This window comes from Pelophylax lessonae, assembly GCF_965119305.1.
Source record: "Pelophylax lessonae genome assembly, chromosome: 2".
Classification (NCBI taxonomy): domain Eukaryota; kingdom Metazoa; phylum Chordata; class Amphibia; order Anura; family Ranidae; genus Pelophylax; species Pelophylax lessonae.
In genome coordinates this window covers 714,661,067-714,688,053 of record NC_138769.1, presented here as the reverse complement: position 1 = coordinate 714,688,053, position 26,987 = coordinate 714,661,067, and positions in this window count along the sequence as shown.

Genomic DNA, 26,987 nt, shown 5'->3' with positions numbered 1-26,987 from the left:
GTGAATCCGCCACTGGGACCACCCTTATCGGAAAGCCAACCGCCCACCTTTTAAAAAAATACTGGAGTTATGGCAGCTATCTGCTGCCATAACACCGGTATTTAGGTTTAAACGGAGGACGTATATATACATTGGCCGGTTGGCAAGTGTAGAGTGGCAAATCTGTACTTCCATACTTCCGTAGTTACATAGTAGTTGAGGTTGCATAAAGACAATAGTCCATCCAGTTCAACCTGTGTAGGTGTGTATGGCCGTAATCATTTCTCATACCCCTGAATGTTTTTTGATCCTTGAGATGTACGTCCAAAAGTCTTTTAAACGTAGCCATAGTCCTACTACTATTTTTTACTTCTACTTACCTTCTTTTTTTTTTTTCCTTTCTAGGCTCCTATGGAGAGAAGTGAGGCTGACGCAATGGAAGAGATCCAGAAAAGTGAGCTGGGTGAGGAAATGAAAGAGACGTGGGAGGAAACACAGAAGAGAGAGGAAGAAATTGAAGAGACAAGGGAGGAAACAGGAGAGAGAGAGAGAGACGAGGAAATTAAAGAGATGAGGGAGGAGGAAACACAAACAAGAGAGCAGGAAATGGAAGAGACCAGAGAAGAGGAAACACAGGTAGCAGAGAAGATGAAGGAATTGAGGGAAGCTGAAACAGACAAGAGAGGAGGAAACTGAGATGAGGGAAGAGGAAACCCAGGTAGGAGAGGAAGAAATGAAGGAGACGAAGGAAGAGGAAACACGGGTAGGATGGGAGGAAATTAAGGAGACCAGGGAAGCAGAAACGCAGGAAAGAGTGGAGGAAAATGAAGATATAAAGCAAAGCTATAAATGGCAGACCTATTGTCCTGGAAGAGATAAAGGAAGCCTGGCCAAGTGACGTTGAAGAAAGCACAAGGGAAGAAGACACAAGTGAAGGCAAAAAAATGGAGAACATTTCTGTGCAACTTTACACATCTGGAACCCCAAAAAACAAACCACGGCAAACCTGTTGCTGCAACGGAAACGGGCAGGAAAAAAAGGGGCAGAAAGCGATGGAGGAAGAGCTAAGGAAAAAGATGAAGTGGGAGGGAGAAGAACGGTTGACGGCCGATGCTCTCGCCAGAGACGAGAGAAGGAGACTTGAGGAGGAAAGAAGGTGATCTCAAAAAGAAAGGACATGAGATGCGAAGAGCTTCCGATATAAGCTGATCCAGTTCCAAAGTGAATACGAATATTCACAATGGAAAGTAAGAGAGGAAGAAGAAAAGAAGAGAGGGAAAGATCAGAAATGGAACAAGGAGGAGCAGAGAGAGGAAGAGGTTACATTCAGCCAGGCCAGCATAGTAAGTATCCCGTAATATTATACTGCTTAGGTAGTTAAAGTGCTTCTAAAGGCTGAAGGTTTCTTTACCTTGATGCATTCTATGCAAAAACCTTCTACATGTATCACCCTCCAACCCCCCCCCCACCCCCCCCCGCCCCGATTTTGATCCATCAATGTGCACGAGAGCAGAGACTCTCTCCCTCCTCATTGGCTCAAAGACAGCCAGCAAGGAGGGAGCGGAGGTGTGTGGCAATACCGCACTCTGTGTGTCAGTGGACATGTGCTTGCTCCTGAATGCCCCGATAGCAAGCGGCTACGATAACAAACCACTTTGCCACAGTAAGGTCAACGTAAGCGGTCGACAAGTGGTTAAACCGGTTGCTAGGCAATGACGTTTGCCGTTGCTCCGGTCCTCCAAAACCATAGTCGAGTGAGGGCAAGCTTGCCATCACTCGACATCATGTCTGTGAGGATCCGGGACCGGATTGTTTTCCCCGCTGCCGGCGGGTCCGGTAAGCCGGGAAAAGGATCGGGACGAGACGGGAGGGGGGGCACCTCTTCCGCCATCCCGGAAGGGTGATCCCGCGGTGAATTCGCCACTGGGACCACCCTTATCGGAAAGCCAACCGCCCACCTTTTAAAAAAATACTGGAGTTATGGCAGCTATCTGCTGCCATAACACCGGTATTTAGGTTTAAACGGAGGACGTATATATACATTGGCCGGTTGGCAAGTGTAGAGTGGCAAATCTGTACTTTCATACTTCCGTAGTTACATAGTAGTTGAGGTTGCATAAAGACAATAGTCCATCCAGTTCAACCTGTGTAGGTGTGTATGGCCGTAATCATTTCTCATACCCCTGAATGTTTTTTGATCCTTGAGATGTACGTCCAAAAGTCTTTTAAACGTAGCCATACTCCTACTACTATTTTTTACTTCTACTTACCTTCTTTTTTTTTCCTTTCTAGGCTCCTATGGAGAGGAGTGAGGCTGACGCAATGGAAGAGATCCAGAAAAGTGAGCTGGGTGAGGAAATGAAAGAGACGTGGGAGGAAACACAGAAGAGAGAGGAAGAAATTGAAGAGACAAGGGAGGAAACAGGAGAGAGAGAGAGAGACGAGGAAATTAAAGAGATGAGGGAGGAGGAAACACAAACAAGAGAGCAGGAAATGGAAGAGACCAGAGAAGAGGAAACACAGGTAGCAGAGAAGATGAAGGAATTGAGGGAAGCTGAAACAGACAAGAGAGGAGGAAACTGAGATGAGGGAAGAGGAAACCCAGGTAGGAGAGGAAGAAAGGAAGGAGACGAAGGAAGAGGAAACACGGGTAGGATGGGAGGAAATTAAGGAGACCAGGGAAGCAGAAACGCAGGAAAGAGTGGAGGAAAATGAAGATATAAAGCAAAGCTATAAATGGCAGACCTATTGTCCTGGAAGAGATAAAGGAAGCCTGGCCAAGTGACGTTGAAGAAAGCACAAGGGAAGAAGACACAAGTGAAGGCAAAAAAATGGAGAACATTTCTGTGCAACTTTACACATCTGGAACCCCAAAAAAACAAACCACGGCAAACCTGTTGCTGCAACAGAAACGGGCAGGAAAAAAAGGGGCAGAAAGCGATGGAGGAAGAGCTAAGGAAAAAGATGAAGTGGGAGGGAGAAGAACGGTTGACGGCCGATGCTCTCGCCAGAGACGAGAGAAGGAGACTTGAGGAGGAAAGAAGGTGATCTCAAAAAGAAAGGACATGAGATGCGAAGAGCTTCCGATATAAGCTGATCCAGTTCCAAAGTGAATACGAATATTCACAATGGAAAGTAAGAGAGGAAGAAGAAAAGAAGAGAGGGAAAGATCAGAAATGGAACAAGGAGGAGCAGAGAGAGGAAGAGGTTACATTCAGCCAGGCCAGCATAGTAAGTATCCCGTAATATTATACTGCTTAGGTAGTTAAAGTGCTTCTAAAGGCTGAAGGTTTCTTTACCTTGATGCATTCTATGCAAAAACCTTCTACATGTATCACCCTCCAACCCCCCCCAGCCCCGATTTTGATCCATCAATGTGCACGAGAGCAGAGACTCTCTCCCTCCTCATTGGCTCAAAGACAGCCAGCAAGGAGGGAGCGGAGGTGTGTGGCAATACCGCACTCTGTGTGTCAGTGGACATGTGCTTGCTCCTGAATGCCCCGATAGCAAGCGGCTACGATAACAAACCACTTTGCCACAGTAAGGTCAACGTAAGCGGTCGACAAGTGGTTAAACCGGTTGCTAGGCAATGACGTTTGCCGTTGCTCCGGTCCTCCAAAACCATAGTCGAGTGAGGGCAAGCTTGCCATCACTCGACATCATGTCTGAGAGGATCCGGGACCGGATTGTTTTCCCCGCTGCCGGCGGGTCCGGTAAGCCGGGAAAAGGATCGGGACGAGACGGGAGGGGGGGCACCTCTTCCGCCATCCCGGAAGGGTGATCCCGCGGTGAATCCGCCACTGGGACCACCCTTATCGGAAAGCCAACCGCCCACCTTTTAAAAAAATACTGGAGTTATGGCAGCTATCTGCTGCCATAACACCGGTATTTAGGTTTAAACGGAGGACGTATATATACATTGGCCGGTTGGCAAGTGTAGAGTGGCAAATCTGTACTTCCATACTTCCGTAGTTACATAGTAGTTGAGGTTGCATAAAGACAATAGTCCATCCAGTTCAACCTGTGTAGGTGTGTATGGCCGTAATCATTTCTCATACCCCTGAATGTTTTTTGATCCTTGAGATGTACGTCCAAAAGTCTTTTAAACGTAGCCATACTCCTACTACTATTTTTTACTTCTACTTACCTTCTTTCTTTTTTTTTCCTTTCTAGGCTCCTATGGAGAGGAGTGAGGCTGACGCAATGGAAGAGATCCAGAAAAGTGAGCTGGGTGAGGAAATGAAAGAGACGTGGGAGGAAACACAGAAGAGAGAGGAAGAAATTGAAGAGACAAGGGAGGAAACAGGAGAGAGAGAGAGACGAGGAAATTAAAGAGATGAGGGAGGAGGAAACACAAACAAGAGAGCAGGAAATGGAAGAGACCAGAGAAGATGAAGGAATTGAGGGAAGCTGAAACAGACAAGAGAGGAGGAAACCCAGGTAGGAGAGGAAGAAATGAAGGAGACGAAGGAAGAGGAAACACAGGTAGGATGGGAGGAAATTAAGGAGACCAGGGAAGCAGAAACGCAGGAAAGAGTGGAGGAAAATGAAGATATAAAGCAAAGCTATAAATGGCAGACCTATTGTCCTGGAAGAGATAAAGGAAGCCTGGCCAAGTGACGTTGAAGAAAGCACAAGGGAAGAAGACACAAGTGAAGGCAAAAAAATGGAGAACATTTCTGTGCAACTTTACACATCTGGAACCCCAAAAAAACAAACCACGGCAAACCTGTTGCTGCAACGGAAACGGGCAGGAAAAAAAGGGGCAGAAAGCGATGGAGGAAGAGCTAAGGAAAAAGATGAAGTGGGAGGGAGAAGAACGGTTGACGGCCGATGCTCTCGCCAGAGACGAGAGAAGGAGACTTGAGGAGGAAAGAAGGTGATCTCAAAAAGAAAGGACATGAGATGCGAAGAGCTTCCGATATAAGCTGATCCAGTTCCAAAGTGAATACGAATATTCACAATGGAAAGTAAGAGAGGAAGAAGAAAAGAAGAGAGGGAAAGATCAGAAATGGAACAAGGAGGAGCAGAGAGAGGAAGAGGTTACATTCAGCCAGGCCAGCATAGTAAGTATCCCGTAATATTATACTGCTTAGGTAGTTAAAGTGCTTCTAAAGGCTGAAGGTTTCTTTACCTTGATGCATTCTATGCAAAAACCTTCTACATGTATCACCCTCCAACCCCCCCCCCCCCCCCCCCAGCCCCGATTTTGATCCATCAATGTGCACGAGAGCAGAGACTCTCTCCCTCCTCATTGGCTCAAAGACAGCCAGCAAGGAGGGAGCGGAGGTGTGTGGCAATACCGCACTCTGTGTGTCAGTGGACATGTGCTTGCTCCTGAATGCCCCGATAGCAAGTGGCTACGATAACAAACCACTTTGCCACAGTAAGGTCAACGTAAGCGGTCGACAAGTGGTTAAACCGGTTGCTAGGCAATGACGTTTGCCGTTGCTCCGGTCCTCCAAAACCATAGTCGAGTGAGGGCAAGCTTGCCATCACTCGACATCATGTCTGTGAGGATCCGGGACCGGATTGTTTTCCCCGCTGCCGGCGGGTCCGGTAAGCCGGGAAAAGGATCGGGACGAGACGGGAGGGGGGGCACCTCTTCCGCCATCCCGGAAGGGTGATCCCGCGGTGAATCCGCCACTGGGACCACCCTTATCGGAAAGCCAACCGCCCACCTTTTAAAAAAATACTGGAGTTATGGCAGCTATCTGCTGCCATAACACCGGTATTTAGGTTTAAACGGAGGACGTATATATACATTGGCCGGTTGGCAAGTGTAGAGTGGCAAATCTGTACTTCCATACTTCCGTAGTTACATAGTAGTTGAGGTTGCATAAAGACAATAGTCCATCCAGTTCAACCTGTGTAGGTGTGTATGGCCGTAATCATTTCTCATACCCCTGAATGTTTTTTGATCCTTGAGATGTACGTCCAAAAGTCTTTTAAACGTAGCCATAGTCCTACTACTATTTTTTACTTCTACTTACCTTCTTTTTTTTTTTTCCTTTCTAGGCTCCTATGGAGAGAAGTGAGGCTGACGCAATGGAAGAGATCCAGAAAAGTGAGCTGGGTGAGGAAATGAAAGAGACGTGGGAGGAAACACAGAAGAGAGAGGAAGAAATTGAAGAGACAAGGGAGGAAACAGGAGAGAGAGAGAGAGACGAGGAAATTAAAGAGATGAGGGAGGAGGAAACACAAACAAGAGAGCAGGAAATGGAAGAGACCAGAGAAGATGAAGGAATTGAGGGAAGCTGAAACAGACAGGAGAGGAGGAAACTGAGATGAGGGAAGAGGAAACCCAGGTAGGAGAGGAAGAAATGAAGGAGACGAAGGAAGAGGAAACACAGGTAGGATGGGAGGAAATTAAGGAGACCAGGGAAGCAGAAACGCAGGAAAGAGTGGAGGAAAATGAAGATATAAAGCAAAGCTATAAATGGCAGACCTATTGTCCTGGAAGAGATAAAGGAAGCCTGGCCAAGTGACGTTGAAGAAAGCACAAGGGAAGAAGACACAAGTGAAGGCAAAAAAATGGAGAACATTTCTGTGCAACTTTACACATCTGGAACCCCAAAAAAACAAACCACGGCAAACCTGTTGCTGCAACGGAAACGGGCAGGAAAAAAAGGGGCAGAAAGCGATGGAGGAAGAGCTAAGGAAAAAGATGAAGTGGGAGGGAGAAGAACGGTTGACGGCCGATGCTCTCGCCAGAGACGAGAGAAGGAGACTTGAGGAGGAAAGAAGGTGATCTCAAAAAGAAAGGACATGAGATGCGAAGAGCTTCCGATATAAGCTGATCCAGTTCCAAAGTGAATACGAATATTCACAATGGAAAGTAAGAGAGGAAGAAGAAAAGAAGAGAGGGAAAGATCAGAAATGGAACAAGGAGGAGCAGAGAGAGGAAGAGGTTACATTCAGCCAGGCCAGCATAGTAAGTATCCCGTAATATTATACTGCTTAGGTAGTTAAAGTGCTTCTAAAGGCTGAAGGTTTCTTTACCTTGATGCATTCTATGCAAAAACCTTCTACATGTATCACCCTCCAACCCCCCCCCCAGCCCCGATTTTGATCCATCAATGTGCACGAGAGCAGAGACTCTCTCCCTCCTCATTGGCTCAAAGACAGCCAGCAAGGAGGGAGCGGAGGTGTGTGGCAATACCGCACTCTGTGTGTCAGTGGACATGTGCTTGCTCCTGAATGCCCCGATAGCAAGCGGCTACGATAACAAACCACTTTGCCACAGTAAGGTCAACGTAAGCGGTCGACAATTGGTTAAACCGGTTGCTAGGCAATGACGTTTGCCGTTGCTCCGGTCCTCCAAAACAATAGTCGAGTGAGGGCAAGCTTGCCATCACTCGACATCATGTCTGAGAGGATCCGGGACCGGATTGTTTTCCCCGCTGCCGGCGGGTCCGGTAAGCCGGGAAAAGGATCGGGACGAGACGGGAGGGGGGGCACCTCTTCCGCCATCCCGGAAGGGTGATCCCGCGGTGAATCCGCCACTGGGACCACCCTTATCGGAAAGCCAACCGCCCACCTTTTAAAAAAATACTGGAGTTATGGCAGCTATCTGCTGCCATAACACCGGTATTTAGGTTTAAACGGAGGACGTATATATACATTGGCCGGTTGGCAAGTGTAGAGTGGCAAATCTGTACTTCCATACTTCCGTAGTTACATAGTAGTTGAGGTTGCATAAAGACAATAGTCCATCCAGTTCAACCTGTGTAGGTGTGTATGGCCGTAATCATTTCTCATACCCCTGAATGTTTTTTGATCCTTGAGATGTACGTCCAAAAGTCTTTTAAACGTAGCCATAGTCCTACTACTATTTTTTACTTCTACTTACCTTCTTTTTTTTTTTTCCTTTCTAGGCTCCTATGGAGAGAAGTGAGGCTGACGCAATGGAAGAGATCCAGAAAAGTGAGCTGGGTGAGGAAATGAAAGAGACGTGGGAGGAAACACAGAAGAGAGAGGAAGAAATTGAAGAGACAAGGGAGGAAACAGGAGAGAGAGAGAGAGACGAGGAAATTAAAGAGATGAGGGAGGAGGAAACACAAACAAGAGAGCAGGAAATGGAAGAGACCAGAGAAGATGAAGGAATTGAGGGAAGCTGAAACAGACAGGAGAGGAGGAAACTGAGATGAGGGAAGAGGAAACCCAGGTAGGAGAGGAAGAAATGAAGGAGACGAAGGAAGAGGAAACACAGGTAGGATGGGAGGAAATTAAGGAGACCAGGAAAGCAGAAACGCAGGAAAGAGTGGAGGAAAATGAAGATATAAAGCAAAGCTATAAATGGCAGACCTATTGTCCTGGAAGAGATAAAGGAAGCCTGGCCAAGTGACGTTGAAGAAAGCACAAGGGAAGAAGACACAAGTGAAGGCAAAAAAATGGAGAACATTTCTGTGCAACTTTACACATCTGGAACCCCAAAAAAACAAACCACGGCAAACCTGTTGCTGCAACGGAAACGGGCAGGAAAAAAAGGGGCAGAAAGCGATGGAGGAAGAGCTAAGGAAAAAGATGAAGTGGGAGGGAGAAGAACGGTTGACGGCCGATGCTCTCGCCAGAGACGAGAGAAGGAGACTTGAGGAGGAAAGAAGGTGATCTCAAAAAGAAAGGACATGAGATGCGAAGAGCTTCCGATATAAGCTGATCCAGTTCCAAAGTGAATACGAATATTCACAATGGAAAGTAAGAGAGGAAGAAGAAAAGAAGAGAGGGAAAGATCAGAAATGGAACAAGGAGGAGCAGAGAGAGGAAGAGGTTACATTCAGCCAGGCCAGCATAGTAAGTATCCCGTAATATTATACTGCTTAGGTAGTTAAAGTGCTTCTAAAGGCTGAAGGTTTCTTTACCTTGATGCATTCTATGCAAAAACCTTCTACATGTATCACCCTCCAACCCCGATTTTGATCCATCAATGTGCACGAGAGCAGAGACTCTCTCCCTCCTCATTGGCTCAAAGACAGCCAGCAAGGAGGGAGCGGAGGTGTGTGGCAATACCGCACTCTGTGTGTCAGTGGACATGTGCTTGCTCCTGAATGCCCCGATAGCAAGCGGCTACGATAACAAACCACTTTGCCACAGTAAGGTCAACGTAAGCGGTCGACAAGTGGTTAAACCGGTTGCTAGGCAATGACGTTTGCCGTTGCTCCGGTCCTCCAAAACCATAGTCGAGTGAGGGCAAGCTTGCCATCACTCGACATCATGTCTGAGAGGATCCGGGACCGGATTGTTTTCCCCGCTGCCGGCGGGTCCGGTAAGCCGGGAAAAGGATCGGGACGAGACGGGAGGGGGGGCACCTCTTCCGCCATCCCGGAAGGGTGATCCCGCGGTGAATCCGCCACTGGGACCACCCTTATCGGAAAGCCAACCGCCCACCTTTTAAAAAAATACTGGAGTTATGGCAGCTATCTGCTGCCATAACACCGGTATTTAGGTTTAAACGGAGGACGTATATATACATTGGCCGGTTGGCAAGTGTAGAGTGGCAAATCTGTACTTCCATACTTCCGTAGTTACATAGTAGTTGAGGTTGCATAAAGACAATAGTCCATCCAGTTCAACCTGTGTAGGTGTGTATGGCCGTAATCATTTCTCATACCCCTGAATGTTTTTTGATCCTTGAGATGTACGTCCAAAAGTCTTTTAAACGTAGCCATACTCCTACTACTATTTTTTACTTCTACTTACCTTCTTTCTTTTTTTTTCCTTTCTAGGCTCCTATGGAGAGGAGTGAGGCTGACGCAATGGAAGAGATCCAGAAAAGTGAGCTGGGTGAGGAAATGAAAGAGACGTGGGAGGAAACACAGAAGAGAGAGGAAGAAATTGAAGAGACAAGGGAGGAAACAGGAGAGAGAGAGAGACGAGGAAATTAAAGAGATGAGGGAGGAGGAAACACAAACAAGAGAGCAGGAAATGGAAGAGACCAGAGAAGATGAAGGAATTGAGGGAAGCTGAAACAGACAAGAGAGGAGGAAACCCAGGTAGGAGAGGAAGAAATGAAGGAGACGAAGGAAGAGGAAACACAGGTAGGATGGGAGGAAATTAAGGAGACCAGGGAAGCAGAAACGCAGGAAAGAGTGGAGGAAAATGAAGATATAAAGCAAAGCTATAAATGGCAGACCTATTGTCCTGGAAGAGATAAAGGAAGCCTGGCCAAGTGACGTTGAAGAAAGCACAAGGGAAGAAGACACAAGTGAAGGCAAAAAAATGGAGAACATTTCTGTGCAACTTTACACATCTGGAACCCCAAAAAAACAAACCACGGCAAACCTGTTGCTGCAACGGAAACGGGCAGGAAAAAAAGGGGCAGAAAGCGATGGAGGAAGAGCTAAGGAAAAAGATGAAGTGGGAGGGAGAAGAACGTTTGACGGCCGATGCTCTCGCCAGAGACGAGAGAAGGAGACTTGAGGAGGAAAGAAGGTGATCTCAAAAAGAAAGGACATGAGATGCGAAGAGCTTCCGATATAAGCTGATCCAGTTCCAAAGTGAATACGAATATTCACAATGGAAAGTAAGAGAGGAAGAAGAAAAGAAGAGAGGGAAAGATCAGAAATGGAACAAGGAGGAGCAGAGAGAGGAAGAGGTTACATTCAGCCAGGCCAGCATAGTAAGTATCCCGTAATATTATACTGCTTAGGTAGTTAAAGTGCTTCTAAAGGCTGAAGGTTTCTTTACCTTGATGCATTCTATGCAAAAACCTTCTACATGTATCACCCTCCAACCCCGATTTTGATCCATCAATGTGCACGAGAGCAGAGACTCTCTCCCTCCTCATTGGCTCAAAGACAGCCAGCAAGGAGGGAGCGGAGGTGTGTGGCAATACCGCACTCTGTGTGTCAGTGGACATGTGCTTGCTCCTGAATGCCCCGATAGCAAGCGGCTACGATAACAAACCACTTTGCCACAGTAAGGTCAACGTAAGCGGTCGACAAGTGGTTAAACCGGTTGCTAGGCAATGACGTTTGCCGTTGCTCCGGTCCTCCAAAACCATAGTCGAGTGAGGGCAAGCTTGCCATCACTCGACATCATGTCTGTGAGGATCCGGGACCGGATTGTTTTCCCCGCTGCCGGCGGGTCCGGTAAGCCGGGAAAAGGATCGGGACGAGACGGGAGGGGGGGCACCTCTTCCGCCATCCCGGAAGGGTGATCCCGCGGTAAATCCGCCACTGGGACCACCCTTATCGGAAAGCCAACCGCCCACCTTTTAAAAAAATACTGGAGTTATGGCAGCTATCTGCTGCCATAACACCGGTATTTAGGTTTAAACGGAGGACGTATATATACATTGGCCGGTTGGCAAGTGTAGAGTGGCAAATCTGTACTTCCATACTTCCGTAGTTACATAGTAGTTGAGGTTGCATAAAGACAATAGTCCATCCAGTTCAACCTGTGTAGGTGTGTATGGCCGTAATCATTTCTCATACCCCTGAATGTTTTTTGATCCTTGAGATGTACGTCCAAAAGTCTTTTAAACGTAGCCATACTCCTACTACTATTTTTTACTTCTACTTACCTTCTTTTTTTTTTTCCTTTCTAGGCTCCTATGGAGAGGAGTGAGGCTGACGCAATGGAAGAGATCCAGAAAAGTGAGCTGGGTGAGGAAATGAAAGAGACGTGGGAGGAAACACAGAAGAGAGAGGAAGAAATTGAAGAGACAAGGGAGGAAACAGGAGAGAGAGAGAGACGAGGAAATTAAAGAGATGAGGGAGGAGGAAACACAAACAAGAGAGCAGGAAATGGAAGAGACCAGAGAAGATGAAGGAATTGAGGGAAGCTGAAACAGACAAGAGAGGAGGAAACCCAGGTAGGAGAGGAAGAAATGAAGGAGACGAAGGAAGAGGAAACACAGGTAGGATGGGAGGAAATTAAGGAGACCAGGGAAGCAGAAACGCAGGAAAGAGTGGAGGAAAATGAAGATATAAAGCAAAGCTATAAATGGCAGACCTATTGTCCTGGAAGAGATAAAGGAAGCCTGGCCAAGTGACGTTGAAGAAAGCACAAGGGAAGAAGACACAAGTGAAGGCAAAAAAATGGAGAACATTTCTGTGCAACTTTACACATCTGGAACCCCAAAAAAACAAACCACGGCAAACCTGTTGCTGCAACGGAAACGGGCAGGAAAAAAAGGGGCAGAAAGCGATGGAGGAAGAGCTAAGGAAAAAGATGAAGTGGGAGGGAGAAGAACGGTTGACGGCCGATGCTCTCGCCAGAGACGAGAGAAGGAGACTTGAGGAGGAAAGAAGGTGATCTCAAAAAGAAAGGACATGAGATGCGAAGAGCTTCCGATATAAGCTGATCCAGTTCCAAAGTGAATACGAATATTCACAATGGAAAGTAAGAGAGGAAGAAGAAAAGAAGAGAGGGAAAGATCAGAAATGGAACAAGGAGGAGCAGAGAGAGGAAGAGGTTACATTCAGCCAGGCCAGCATAGTAAGTATCCCGTAATATTATACTGCTTAGGTAGTTAAAGTGCTTCTAAAGGCTGAAGGTTTCTTTACCTTGATGCATTCTATGCAAAAACCTTCTACATGTATCACCCTCCAACCCCCCCCCCCCCCCCCCCAGCCCCGATTTTGATCCATCAATGTGCACGAGAGCAGAGACTCTCTCCCTCCTCATTGGCTCAAAGACAGCCAGCAAGGAGGGAGCGGAGGTGTGTGGCAATACCGCACTCTGTGTGTCAGTGGACATGTGCTTGCTCCTGAATGCCCCGATAGCAAGTGGCTACGATAACAAACCACTTTGCCACAGTAAGGTCAACGTAAGCGGTCGACAAGTGGTTAAACCGGTTGCTAGGCGATGACGTTTGGGACGAGACGGGAGGGGGGGCACCTCTTCCGCCATCCCGGAAGGGTGATCCCGCGGTGAATCCGCCACTGGGACCACCCTTATCGGAAAGCCAACCGCCCACCTTTTAAAAAAATACTGGAGTTATGGCAGCTATCTGCTGCCATAACACCGGTATTTAGGTTTAAACGGAGGACGTATATATACATTGGCCGGTTGGCAAGTGTAGAGTGGCAAATCTGTACTTCCATACTTCCGTAGTTACATAGTAGTTGAGGTTGCATAAAGACAATAGTCCATCCAGTTCAACCTGTGTAGGTGTGTATGGCCGTAATCATTTCTCATACCCCTGAATGTTTTTTGATCCTTGAGATGTACGTCCAAAAGTCTTTTAAACGTAGCCATAGTCCTACTACTATTTTTTACTTCTACTTACCTTCTTTTTTTTTTTTCCCTTTCTAGGCTCCTATGGAGAGAAGTGAGGCTGACGCAATGGAAGAGATCCAGAAAAGTGAGCTGGGTGAGGAAATGAAAGAGACGTGGGAGGAAACACAGAAGAGAGAGGAAGAAATTGAAGAGACAAGGGAGGAAACAGGAGAGAGAGAGAGAGACGAGGAAATTAAAGAGATGAGGGAGGAGGAAACACAAACAAGAGAGCAGGAAATGGAAGAGACCAGAGAAGATGAAGGAATTGAGGGAAGCTGAAACAGACAGGAGAGGAGGAAACTGAGATGAGGGAAGAGGAAACCCAGGTAGGAGAGGAAGAAATGAAGGAGACGAAGGAAGAGGAAACACAGGTAGGATGGGAGGAAATTAAGGAGACCAGGGAAGCAGAAACGCAGGAAAGAGTGGAGGAAAATGAAGATATAAAGCAAAGCTATAAATGGCAGACCTATTGTCCTGGAAGAGATAAAGGAAGCCTGGCCAAGTGACGTTGAAGAAAGCACAAGGGAAGAAGACACAAGTGAAGGCAAAAAAATGGAGAACATTTCTGTGCAACTTTACACATCTGGAACCCCAAAAAAACAAACCACGGCAAACCTGTTGCTGCAACGGAAACGGGCAGGAAAAAAAGGGGCAGAAAGCGATGGAGGAAGAGCTAAGGAAAAAGATGAAGTGGGAGGGAGAAGAACGGTTGACGGCCGATGCTCTCGCCAGAGACAAGAGAAGGAGACTTGAGGAGGAAAGAAGGTGATCTCAAAAAGAAAGGACATGAGATGCGAAGAGCTTCCGATATAAGCTGATCCAGTTCCAAAGTGAATACGAATATTCACAATGGAAAGTAAGAGAGGAAGAAGAAAAGAAGAGAGGGAAAGATCAGAAATGGAACAAGGAGGAGCAGAGAGAGGAAGAGGTTACATTCAGCCAGGCCAGCATAGTAAGTATCCCGTAATATTATACTGCTTAGGTAGTTAAAGTGCTTCTAAAGGCTGAAGGTTTCTTTACCTTGATGCATTCTATGCAAAAACCTTCTACATGTATCACCCTCCAACCCCCCCCCCAGCCCCGATTTTGATCCATCAATGTGCACGAGAGCAGAGACTCTCTCCCTCCTCATTGGCTCAAAGACAGCCAGCAAGGAGGGAGCGGAGGTGTGTGGCAATACCGCACTCTGTGTGTCAGTGGACATGTGCTTGCTCCTGAATGCCCCGATAGCAAGCGGCTACGATAACAAACCACTTTGCCACAGTAAGGTCAACGTAAGCGGTCGACAATTGGTTAAACCGGTTGCTAGGCAATGACGTTTGCCGTTGCTCCGGTCCTCCAAAACAATAGTCGAGTGAGGGCAAGCTTGCCATCACTCGACATCATGTCTGAGAGGATCCGGGACCGGATTGTTTTCCCCGCTGCCGGCGGGTCCGGTAAGCCGGGAAAAGGATCGGGACGAGACGGGAGGGGGGGCACCTCTTCCGCCATCCCGGAAGGGTGATCCCGCGGTGAATCCGCCACTGGGACCACCCTTATCGGAAAGCCAACCGCCCACCTTTTAAAAAAATACTGGAGTTATGGCAGCTATCTGCTGCCATAACACCGGTATTTAGGTTTAAACGGAGGACGTATATATACATTGGCCGGTTGGCAAGTGTAGAGTGGCAAATCTGTACTTCCATACTTCCGTAGTTACATAGTAGTTGAGGTTGCATAAAGACAATAGTCCATCCAGTTCAACCTGTGTAGGTGTGTATGGCCGTAATCATTTCTCATACCCCTGAATGTTTTTTGATCCTTGAGATGTACGTCCAAAAGTCTTTTAAACGTAGCCATAGTCCTACTACTATTTTTTACTTCTACTTACCTTCTTTTTTTTTTTTCCTTTCTAGGCTCCTATGGAGAGAAGTGAGGCTGACGCAATGGAAGAGATCCAGAAAAGTGAGCTGGGTGAGGAAATGAAAGAGACGTGGGAGGAAACACAGAAGAGAGAGGAAGAAATTGAAGAGACAAGGGAGGAAACAGGAGAGAGAGAGAGAGACGAGGAAATTAAAGAGATGAGGGAGGAGGAAACACAAACAAGAGAGCAGGAAATGGAAGAGACCAGAGAAGATGAAGGAATTGAGGGAAGCTGAAACAGACAGGAGAGGAGGAAACTGAGATGAGGGAAGAGGAAACCCAGGTAGGAGAGGAAGAAATGAAGGAGACGAAGGAAGAGGAAACACAGGTAGGATGGGAGGAAATTAAGGAGACCAGGGAAGCAGAAACGCAGGAAAGAGTGGAGGAAAATGAAGATATAAAGCAAAGCTATAAATGGCAGACCTATTGTCCTGGAAGAGATAAAGGAAGCCTGGCCAAGTGACGTTGAAGAAAGCACAAGGGAAGAAGACACAAGTGAAGGCAAAAAAATGGAGAACATTTCTGTGCAACTTTACACATCTGGAACCCCAAAAAAACAAACCACGGCAAACCTGTTGCTGCAACGGAAACGGGCAGGAAAAAAAGGGGCAGAAAGCGATGGAGGAAGAGCTAAGGAAAAAGATGAAGTGGGAGGGAGAAGAACGGTTGACGGCCGATGCTCTCGCCACAGACGAGAGAAGGAGACTTGAGGAGGAAAGAAGGTGATCTCAAAAAGAAAGGACATGAGATGCGAAGAGCTTCCGATATAAGCTGATCCAGTTCCAAAGTGAATACGAATATTCACAATGGAAAGTAAGAGAGGAAGAAGAAAAGAAGAGAGGGAAAGATCAGAAATGGAACAAGGAGGAGCAGAGAGAGGAAGAGGTTACATTCAGCCAGGCCAGCATAGTAAGTATCCCGTAATATTATACTGCTTAGGTAGTTAAAGTGCTTCTAAAGGCTGAAGGTTTCTTTACCTTGATGCATTCTATGCAAAAACCTTCTACATGTATCACCCTCCAACCCCCCCCCAGCCCCGATTTTGATCCATCAATGTGCACGAGAGCAGAGACTCTCTCCCTCCTCATTGGCTCAAAGACAGCCAGCAAGGAGGGAGCGGAGGTGTGTGGCAATACCGCACTCTGTGTGTCAGTGGACATGTGCTTGCTCCTGAATGCCCCGATAGCAAGCGGCTACGATAACAAACCACTTTGCCACAGTAAGGTCAACGTAAGCGGTCGACAATTGGTTAAACCGGTTGCTAGGCAATGACGTTTGCCGTTGCTCCGGTCCTCCAAAACAATAGTCGAGTGAGGGCAAGCTTGCCATCACTCGACATCATGTCTGAGAGGATCCGGGACCGGATTGTTTTCCCCGCTGCCGGCGGGTCCGGTAAGCCGGGAAAAGGATCGGGACGAGACGGGAGGGGGGGCACCTCTTCCGCCATCCCGGAAGGGTGATCCCGCGGTGAATCCGCCACTGGGACCACCCTTATCGGAAAGCCAACCGCCCACCTTTTAAAAAAATACTGGAGTTATGGCAGCTATCTGCTGCCATAACACCGGTATTTAGGTTTAAACGGAGGACGTATATATACATTGGCCGGTTGGCAAGTGTAGAGTGGCAAATCTGTACTTCCATACTTCCGTAGTTACATAGTAGTTGAGGTTGCATAAAGACAATAGTCCATCCAGTTCAACCTGTGTAGGTGTGTATGGCCGTAATCATTTCTCATACCCCTGAATGTTTTTTGATCCTTGAGATGTACGTCCAAAAGTCTTTTAAACGTAGCCATAGTCCTACTACTATTTTTTACTTCTACTTACCTTCTTTTTTTTTTTTTCCTTTCTAGGCTCCTATGGAGAGAAGTGAGGCTGACGCAATGGAAGAGATCCAGAAAAGTGAGCTGGGTGAGGAAATGAAAGAGACGTGGGAGGAAACACAGAAGAGAGAGGAAGAAATTGAAGAGACAAGGGAGGAAACAGGAGAGAGAGAGAGACGAGGAAATTAAAGAGATGAGGGAGGAGGAAACACAAACAAGAGAGCAGGAAATGGAAGAGACCAGAGAAGATGAAGGAATTGAGGGAAGCTGAAACAGACAGGAGAGGAGGAAACTGAGATGAGGGAAGAGGAAACCCAGGTAGGAGAGGAAGAAATGAAGGAGACGAAGGAAGAGGAAACACAGGTAGGATGGGAGGAAATTAAGGAGACCAGGGAAGCAGAAACGCAGGAAAGAGTGGAGGAAAATGAAGATATAAAGCAAAGCTATAAATGGCAGACCTATTGTCCTGGAAGAGATAAAGGAAGCCTGGCCAAGTGACGTTGAAGAAAGCACAAGGGAAGAAGACACAAGTGAAGGCAAAAAAATGGAGAACATTTCTGTGCAACTTTACACATCTGGAACCCCAAAAAAACAAACCACGGCAAACCTGTTGCTGCAACGGAAACGGGCAGGAAAAAAAGGGGCAGAAAGCGATGGAGGAAGAGCTAAGGAAAAAGATGAAGTGGGAGGGAGAAGAACGTTTGACGGCCGATGCTCTCGCCAGAGACGAGAGAAGGAGACTTGAGGAGGAAAGAAGGTGATCTCAAAAAGAAAGGACATGAGATGCGAAGAGCTTCCGATATAAGCTGATCCAGTTCCAAAGTGAATACGAATATTCACAATGGAAAGTAAGAGAGGAAGAAGAAAAGAAGAGAGGGAAAGATCAGAAATGGAACAAGGAGGAGCAGAGAGAGGAAGAGGTTACATTCAGCCAGGCCAGCATAGTAAGTATCCCGTAATATTATACTGCTTAGGTAGTTAAAGTGCTTCTAAAGGCTGAAGGTTTCTTTACCTTGATGCATTCTATGCAAAAACCTTCTACATGTATCACCCTCCAACCCCCCCCCAGCCCCGATTTTGATCCATCAATGTGCACGAGAGCAGAGACTCTCTCCCTCCTCATTGGCTCAAAGACAGCCAGCAAGGAGGGAGCGGAGGTGTGTGGCAATACCGCACTCTGTGTGTCAGTGGACATGTGCTTGCTCCTGAATGCCCCGATAGCAAGCGGCTACGATAACAAACCACTTTGCCACAGTAAGGTCAACGTAAGCGGTCGACAATTGGTTAAACCGGTTGCTAGGCAATGACGTTTGCCGTTGCTCCGGTCCTCCAAAACAATAGTCGAGTGAGGGCAAGCTTGCCATCACTCGACATCATGTCTGAGAGGATCCGGGACCGGATTGTTTTCCCCGCTGCCGGCGGGTCCGGTAAGCCGGGAAAAGGATCGGGACGAGACGGGAGGGGGGGCACCTCTTCCGCCATCCCGGAAGGGTGATCCCGCGGTGAATCCGCCACTGGGACCACCCTTATCGGAAAGCCAACCGCCCACCTTTTAAAAAAATACTGGAGTTATGGCAGCTATCTGCTGCCATAACACCGGTATTTAGGTTTAAACGGAGGACGTATATATACATTGGCCGGTTGGCAAGTGTAGAGTGGCAAATCTGTACTTCCATACTTCCGTAGTTACATAGTAGTTGAGGTTGCATAAAGACAATAGTCCATCCAGTTCAACCTGTGTAGGTGTGTATGGCCGTAATCATTTCTCATACCCCTGAATGTTTTTTGATCCTTGAGATGTACGTCCAAAAGTCTTTTAAACGTAGCCATAGTCCTACTACTATTTTTTACTTCTACTTACCTTCTTTTTTTTTTTTCCTTTCTAGGCTCCTATGGAGAGAAGTGAGGCTGACGCAATGGAAGAGATCCAGAAAAGTGAGCTGGGTGAGGAAATGAAAGAGACGTGGGAGGAAACACAGAAGAGAGAGGAAGAAATTGAAGAGACAAGGGAGGAAACAGGAGAGAGAGAGAGACGAGGAAATTAAAGAGATGAGGGAGGAGGAAACACAAACAAGAGAGCAGGAAATGGAAGAGACCAGAGAAGATGAAGGAATTGAGGGAAGCTGAAACAGACAGGAGAGGAGGAAACTGAGATGAGGGAAGAGGAAACCCAGGTAGGAGAGGAAGAAATGAAGGAGACGAAGGAAGAGGAAACACAGGTAGGATGGGAGGAAATTAAGGAGACCAGGGAAGCAGAAACGCAGGAAAGAGTGGAGGAAAATGAAGATATAAAGCAAAGCTATAAATGGCAGACCTATTGTCCTGGAAGAGATAAAGGAAGCCTGGCCAAGTGACGTTGAAGAAAGCACAAGGGAAGAAGACACAAGTGAAGGCAAAAAAATGGAGAACATTTCTGTGCAACTTTACACATCTGGAACCCCAAAAAAACAAACCACGGCAAACCTGTTGCTGCAACGGAAACGGGCAGGAAAAAAAGGGGCAGAAAGCGATGGAGGAAGAGCTAAGGAAAAAGATGAAGTGGGAGGGAGAAGAACGTTTGACGGCCGATGCTCTCGCCAGAGACGAGAGAAGGAGACTTGAGGAGGAAAGAAGGTGATCTCAAAAAGAAAGGACATGAGATGCGAAGAGCTTCCGATATAAGCTGATCCAGTTCCAAAGTGAATACGAATATTCACAATGGAAAGTAAGAGAGGAAGAAGAAAAGAAGAGAGGGAAAGATCAGAAATGGAACAAGGAGGAGCAGAGAGAGGAAGAGGTTACATTCAGCCAGGCCAGCATAGTAAGTATCCCGTAATATTATACTGCTTAGGTAGTTAAAGTGCTTCTAAAGGCTGAAGGTTTCTTTACCTTGATGCATTCTATGCAAAAACCTTCTACATGTATCACCCTCCAACCCCGATTTTGATCCATCAATGTGCACGAGAGCAGAGACTCTCTCCCTCCTCATTGGCTCAAAGACAGCCAGCAAGGAGGGAGCGGAGGTGTGTGGCAATACCGCACTCTGTGTGTCAGTGGACATGTGCTTGCTCCTGAATGCCCCGATAGCAAGCGGCTACGATAACAAACCACTTTGCCACAGTAAGGTCAACGTAAGCGGTCGACAAGTGGTTAAACCGGTTGCTAGGCAATGACGTTTGCCGTTGCTCCGGTCCTCCAAAACCATAGTCGATTGAGGGCAAGCTTGCCATCACTCGACATCATGTCTGAGAGGATCCGGGACCGGATTGTTTTCCCCGCTGCCGGCGGGTCCGGTAAGCCGGGAAAAGGATCGGGACGAGACGGGAGGGGGGGCACCTCTTCCGCCATCCCGGAAGGGTGATCCCGCGGTAAATCCGCCACTGGGACCACCCTTATCGGAAAGCCAACCGCCCACCTTTTAAAAAAATACTGGAGTTATGGCAGCTATCTGCTGCCATAACACCGGTATTTAGGTTTAAACGGAGGACGTATATATACATTGGCCGGTTGGCAAGTGTAGAGTGGCAAATCTGTACTTCCATACTTCCGTAGTTACATAGTAGTTGAGGTTGCATAAAGACAATAGTCCATCCAGTTCAACCTGTGTAGGTGTGTATGGCCGTAATCATTTCTCATACCCCTGAATGTTTTTTGATCCTTGAGATGTACGTCCAAAAGTCTTTTAAACGTAGCCATACTCCTACTACTATTTTTTACTTCTACTTACCTTCTTTTTTTTTTTCCTTTCTAGGCTCCTATGGAGAGGAGTGAGGCTGACGCAATGGAAGAGATCCAGAAAAGTGAGCTGGGTGAGGAAATGAAAGAGACGTGGGAGGAAACACAGAAGAGAGAGGAAGAAATTGAAGAGACAAGGGAGGAAACAGGAGAGAGAGAGAGACGAGGAAATTAAAGAGATGAGGGAGGAGGAAACACAAACAAGAGAGCAGGAAATGGAAGAGACCAGAGAAGATGAAGGAATTGAGGGAAGCTGAAACAGACAAGAGAGGAGGAAACCCAGGTAGGAGAGGAAGAAATGAAGGAGACGAAGGAAGAGGAAACACAGGTAGGATGGGAGGAAATTAAGGAGACCAGGGAAGCAGAAACGCAGGAAAGAGTGGAGGAAAATGAAGATATAAAGCAAAGCTATAAATGGCAGACCTATTGTCCTGGAAGAGATAAAGGAAGCCTGGCCAAGTGACGTTGAAGAAAGCACAAGGGAAGAAGACACAAGTGAAGGCAAAAAAATGGAGAACATTTCTGTGCAACTTTACACATCTGGAACCCCAAAAAAACAAACCACGGCAAACCTGTTGCTGCAACGGAAACGGGCAGGAAAAAAAGGGGCAGAAAGCGATGGAGGAAGAGCTAAGGAAAAAGATGAAGTGGGAGGGAGAAGAACGGTTGACGGCCGATGCTCTCGCCAGAGACGAGAGAAGGAGACTTGAGGAGGAAAGAAGGTGATCTCAAAAAGAAAGGACATGAGATGCGAAGAGCTTCCGATATAAGCTGATCCAGTTCCAAAGTGAATACGAATATTCACAATGGAAAGTAAGAGAGGAAGAAGAAAAGAAGAGAGGGAAAGATCAGAAATGGAACAAGGAGGAGCAGAGAGAGGAAGAGGTTACATTCAGCCAGGCCAGCATAGTAAGTATCCCGTAATATTATACTGCTTAGGTAGTTAAAGTGCTTCTAAAGGCTGAAGGTTTCTTTACCTTGATGCATTCTATGCAAAAACCTTCTACATGTATCACCCTCCAACCCCCCCCCCCCCCCAGCCCCGATTTTGATCCATCAATGTGCACGAGAGCAGAGACTCTCTCCCTCCTCATTGGCTCAAAGACAGCCAGCAAGGAGGGAGCGGAGGTGTGTGGCAATACCGCACTCTGTGTGTCAGTGGACATGTGCTTGCTCCTGAATGCCCCGATAGCAAGTGGCTACGATAACAAACCACTTTGCCACAGTAAGGTCAACGTAAGCGGTCGACAAGTGGTTAAACCGGTTGCTAGGCAATGACGTTTGCCGTTGCTCCGGTCCTCCAAAACCATAGTCGAGTGAGGGCAAGCTTGCCATCACTCGACATCATGTCTGAGGATCCGGGACCGGATTGTTTTCCCCGCTGCCGGCGGGTCCGGTAAGCCGGGAAAAGGATCGGGACGAGACGGGAGGGGGGGCACCTCTTCCGCCATCCCGGAAGGGTGATCCCGCGGTGAATCCGCCACTGGGACCACCCTTATCGGAAAGCCAACCGCCCACCTTTTAAAAAAATACTGGAGTTATGGCAGCTATCTGCTGCCATAACACCGGTATTTAGGTTTAAACGGAGGACGTATATATACATTGGCCGGTTGGCAAGTGTAGAGTGGCAAATCTGTACTTCCATACTTCCGTAGTTACATAGTAGTTGAGGTTGCATAAAGACAATAGTCCATCCAGTTCAACCTGTGTAGGTGTGTATGGCCGTAATCATTTCTCATACCCCTGAATGTTTTTTGATCCTTGAGATGTACGTCCAAAAGTCTTTTAAACGTAGCCATAGTCCTACTACTATTTTTTACTTCTACTTACCTTCTTTTTTTTTTTTCCTTTCTAGGCTCCTATGGAGAGAAGTGAGGCTGACGCAATGGAAGAGATCCAGAAAAGTGAGCTGGGTGAGGAAATGAAAGAGACGTGGGAGGAAACACAGAAGAGAGAGGAAGAAATTGAAGAGACAAGGGAGGAAACAGGAGAGAGAGAGAGAGAGACGAGGAAATTAAAGAGATGAGGGAGGAGGAAACACAAACAAGAGAGCAGGAAATGGAAGAGACCAGAGAAGAGGAAACACAGGTAGCAGAGAAGATGAAGGAATTGAGGGAAGCTGAAACAGACAAGAGAGGAGGAAACTGAGATGAGGGAAGAGGAAACCCAGGTAGGAGAGGAAGAAATGAAGGAGACGAAGGAAGAGGAAACACGGGTAGGATGGGAGGAAATTAAGGAGACCAGGGAAGCAGAAACGCAGGAAAGAGTGGAGGAAAATGAAGATATAAAGCAAAGCTATAAATGGCAGACCTATTGTCCTGGAAGAGATAAAGGAAGCCTGGCCAAGTGACGTTGAAGAAAGCACAAGGGAAGAAGACACAAGTGAAGGCAAAAAAATGGAGAACATTTCTGTGCAACTTTACACATCTGGAACCCCAAAAAACAAACCACGGCAAACCTGTTGCTGCAACGGAAACGGGCAGGAAAAAAAGGGGCAGAAAGCGATGGAGGAAGAGCTAAGGAAAAAGATGAAGTGGGAGGGAGAAGAACGGTTGACGGCCGATGCTCTCGCCAGAGACGAGAGAAGGAGACTTGAGGAGGAAAGAAGGTGATCTCAAAAAGAAAGGACATGAGATGCGAAGAGCTTCCGATATAAGCTGATCCAGTTCCAAAGTGAATACGAATATTCACAATGGAAAGTAAGAGAGGAAGAAGAAAAGAAGAGAGGGAAAGATCAGAAATGGAACAAGGAGGAGCAGAGAGAGGAAGAGGTTACATTCAGCCAGGCCAGCATAGTAAGTATCCCGTAATATTATACTGCTTAGGTAGTTAAAGTGCTTCTAAAGGCTGAAGGTTTCTTTACCTTGATGCATTCTATGCAAAAACCTTCTACATGTATCACCCTCCAACCCCCCCCCCCCAGCCCCGATTTTGATCCATCAATGTGCACGAGAGCAGAGACTCTCTCCCTCCTCATTGGCTCAAAGACAGCCAGCAAGGAGGGAGCGGAGGTGTGTGGCAATACCGCACTCTGTGTGTCAGTGGACATGTGCTTGCTCCTGAATGCCCCGATAGCAAGCGGCTACGATAACAAACCACTTTGCCACAGTAAGGTCAACGTAAGCGGTCGACAATTGGTTAAACCGGTTGCTAGGCAATGACGTTTGCCGTTGCTCCGGTCCTCCAAAACAATAGTCGAGTGAGGGCAAGCTTGCCATCACTCGACATCATGTCTGAGAGGATCCGGGACCGGATTGTTTTCCCCGCTGCCGGCGGGTCCGGTAAGCCGGGAAAAGGATCGGGACGAGACGGGAGGGGGGGCACCTCTTCCGCCATCCCGGAAGGGTGATCCCGCGGTGAATCCGCCACTGGGACCACCCTTATCGGAAAGCCAACCGCCCACCTTTTAAAAAAATACTGGAGTTATGGCAGCTATCTGCTGCCATAACACCGGTATTTAGGTTTAAACGGAGGACGTATATATACATTGGCCGGTTGGCAAGTGTAGAGTGGCAAATCTGTACTTCCATACTTCCGTAGTTACATAGTAGTTGAGGTTGCATAAAGACAATAGTCCATCCAGTTCAACCTGTGTAGGTGTGTATGGCCGTAATCATTTCTCATACCCCTGAATGTTTTTTGATCCTTGAGATGTACGTCCAAAAGTCTTTTAAACGTAGCCATAGTCCTACTACTATTTTTTACTTCTACTTACCTTCTTTTTTTTTTTTCCTTTCTAGGCTCCTATGGAGAGAAGTGAGGCTGACGCAATGGAAGAGATCCAGAAAAGTGAGCTGGGTGAGGAAATGAAAGAGACGTGGGAGGAAACACAGAAGAGAGAGGAAGAAATTGAAGAGACAAGGGAGGAAACAGGAGAGAGAGAGAGAGACGAGGAAATTAAAGAGATGAGGGAGGAGGAAACACAAACAAGAGAGCAGGAAATGGAAGAGACCAGAGAAGATGAAGGAATTGAGGGAAGCTGAAACAGACAGGAGAGGAGGAAACTGAGATGAGGGAAGAGGAAACCCAGGTAGGAGAGGAAGAAATGAAGGAGACGAAGGAAGAGGAAACACAGGTAGGATGGGAGGAAATTAAGGAGACCAGGGAAGCAGAAACGCAGGAAAGAGTGGAGGAAAATGAAGATATAAAGCAAAGCTATAAATGGCAGACCTATTGTCCTGGAAGAGATAAAGGAAGCCTGGCCAAGTGACGTTGAAGAAAGCACAAGGGAAGAAGACACAAGTGAAGGCAAAAAAATGGAGAACATTTCTGTGCAACTTTACACATCTGGAACCCCAAAAAAACAAACCACGGCAAACCTGTTGCTGCAACGGAAACGGGCAGGAAAAAAAGGGGCAGAAAGCGATGGAGGAAGAGCTAAGGAAAAAGATGAAGTGGGAGGGAGAAGAACGGTTGACGGCCGATGCTCTCGCCAGAGACGAGAGAAGGAGACTTGAGGAGGAAAGAAGGTGATCTCAAAAAGAAAGGACAGACTTCCGGTTCCGGCGCCACATGAGGAAGGAGTGAAGGGCAGCGGCTCCGGCATAATCGGCATATAAAATCGTAGCTATACCGCTCAAACCGCCTTGGCGACCGGCCCCAACCACCCCTAGAGGATCCGCTATCACTGCCCGTACGGATGGACCGCTTTGTGGTCCACACTGGGACCGGAGCCGCCACTCAGCCGCGCCAGGACGTCTCACAGCAGAGAGCGCCCTCCTCCCCAGGCATCATGGCCGCTGCTGAGCCCATGGATGGCGCGGTCTCCCCCTCCTTGCCGGCTCCTCTCCCGGACACGCCGGAGGATGCACAATGCCACAAGATGGCTCAGGCAGTAGCAGCACTCCTGTCTCCCACCATAGCGGAGGCTGTGGAGAAGGCGGTAGCAGCGGGCATTACACAGCTCCGTATGGACATTGCTGATCAGAGCAAACGCCTCACAGAGGTGGAGCACAGGGTCTCGGACATTGAAGATGAGCTCCAATCGTCCTTCACCAAGGAAGCCAAACTTGCTCAAACTCAACATTATATCCTTGACAAGCTGGATGACCTTGAGAACAGGTCTAGAAGGAATAACCTTAGAATAATCGGGCTGCCAGAATCCGTTAACACCGGCATGCTTACAGAGGTATGTGCCACTCAGATCCCGCGCGCTCTGGGCATTACCGCCAACTGCACGATAGAACGGGCACACCGTTTGGGTGCCCCCTCTAATGACCGTAAGACCCCCCGCCCGGTTATCGTAAGATACCTCAACTACTCGGACAGACTGTCTATCCTTAAATCTTTCAAAAATGCAAAGTCACTTATACTGGATGGTCATAAGTTACTGATGTTCGCCGACTACTCCCAAGAAGTCGCCCGTCGGCGCAAAGCTTTCCAGCCTTCCTGCAACGCATTGTTTCACAAAGGCATAAAATTCACGCTGGCTTACCCCGCAATTCTGCGGTTCACCGACCCGCATGGAGAAGCGTTGTCGTTCTCCCATCCCGATGAGGCGGCTGACTACATCAAATCTCACCTGCATCTCAACTTGGACACCCCTGCTGCTCCCTCCCTATCCCCCTCCGCGAGAGACCTCCTGGGCCCCGGCAGAAACTCGCCTAAAAGACCCCGTGTGTCACACAATTCCCGCCAGGGCAGACCGCGCTGAGATGCGCCTGTGGTTTGTATCATGTTCTAACTTGCCATTTGGGTTTGCTATCGGGGGCCCTGCTCAGTTATAACAGATCTGATATTTCTATATTGTACTGTTTGCTCCTGCTTTTGATCTCAGTGATCGTTAGCAAGCCATTGATGCCTGACATGTTCCTGTCACTTTGCTCACTGGTTTGCTCTCGACTTGTCGTGATGCTTTAATCTATGTTTTTTTCTTTGTTTTTCCCAGCCTTACCGGAACACTGGTCCTCTCGCTATGGGCGAAGGGTTTCCGTTTATTAGTGTCCTCCGAGTGTGTTCTTTTTCCTGGGAGCGACTATACCATTTCTCCGATGGCGAGTGGACCCAGCTTCAACGCCGGTAACGCTGCGGGCTATGTGAGTCTCATGTGGAAAAAAGAGAAGTCAATGCTTATACTCTTGTGTGTTGTGATGTATTACTATTCACTATGTTATTGCTGGTTTACCCCTGTTCCAGCTTCCTTAGGCCAGGTTAGGGCCGTATCCATACTCACCTCACCAGGGACATGGTATATCACCCTTAAGTGCTTTTGTACTGCCACATACAGCCAGTGGCTTACCCTCTCCCCTCCCGCCACCTTATCAATCCATATTGTAAGGTCTCTTCCTTATGATCCCCCTTAATCTCCGGATAGTCTCCTGGAATGTCAAGGGCCTTCGATCGCCTA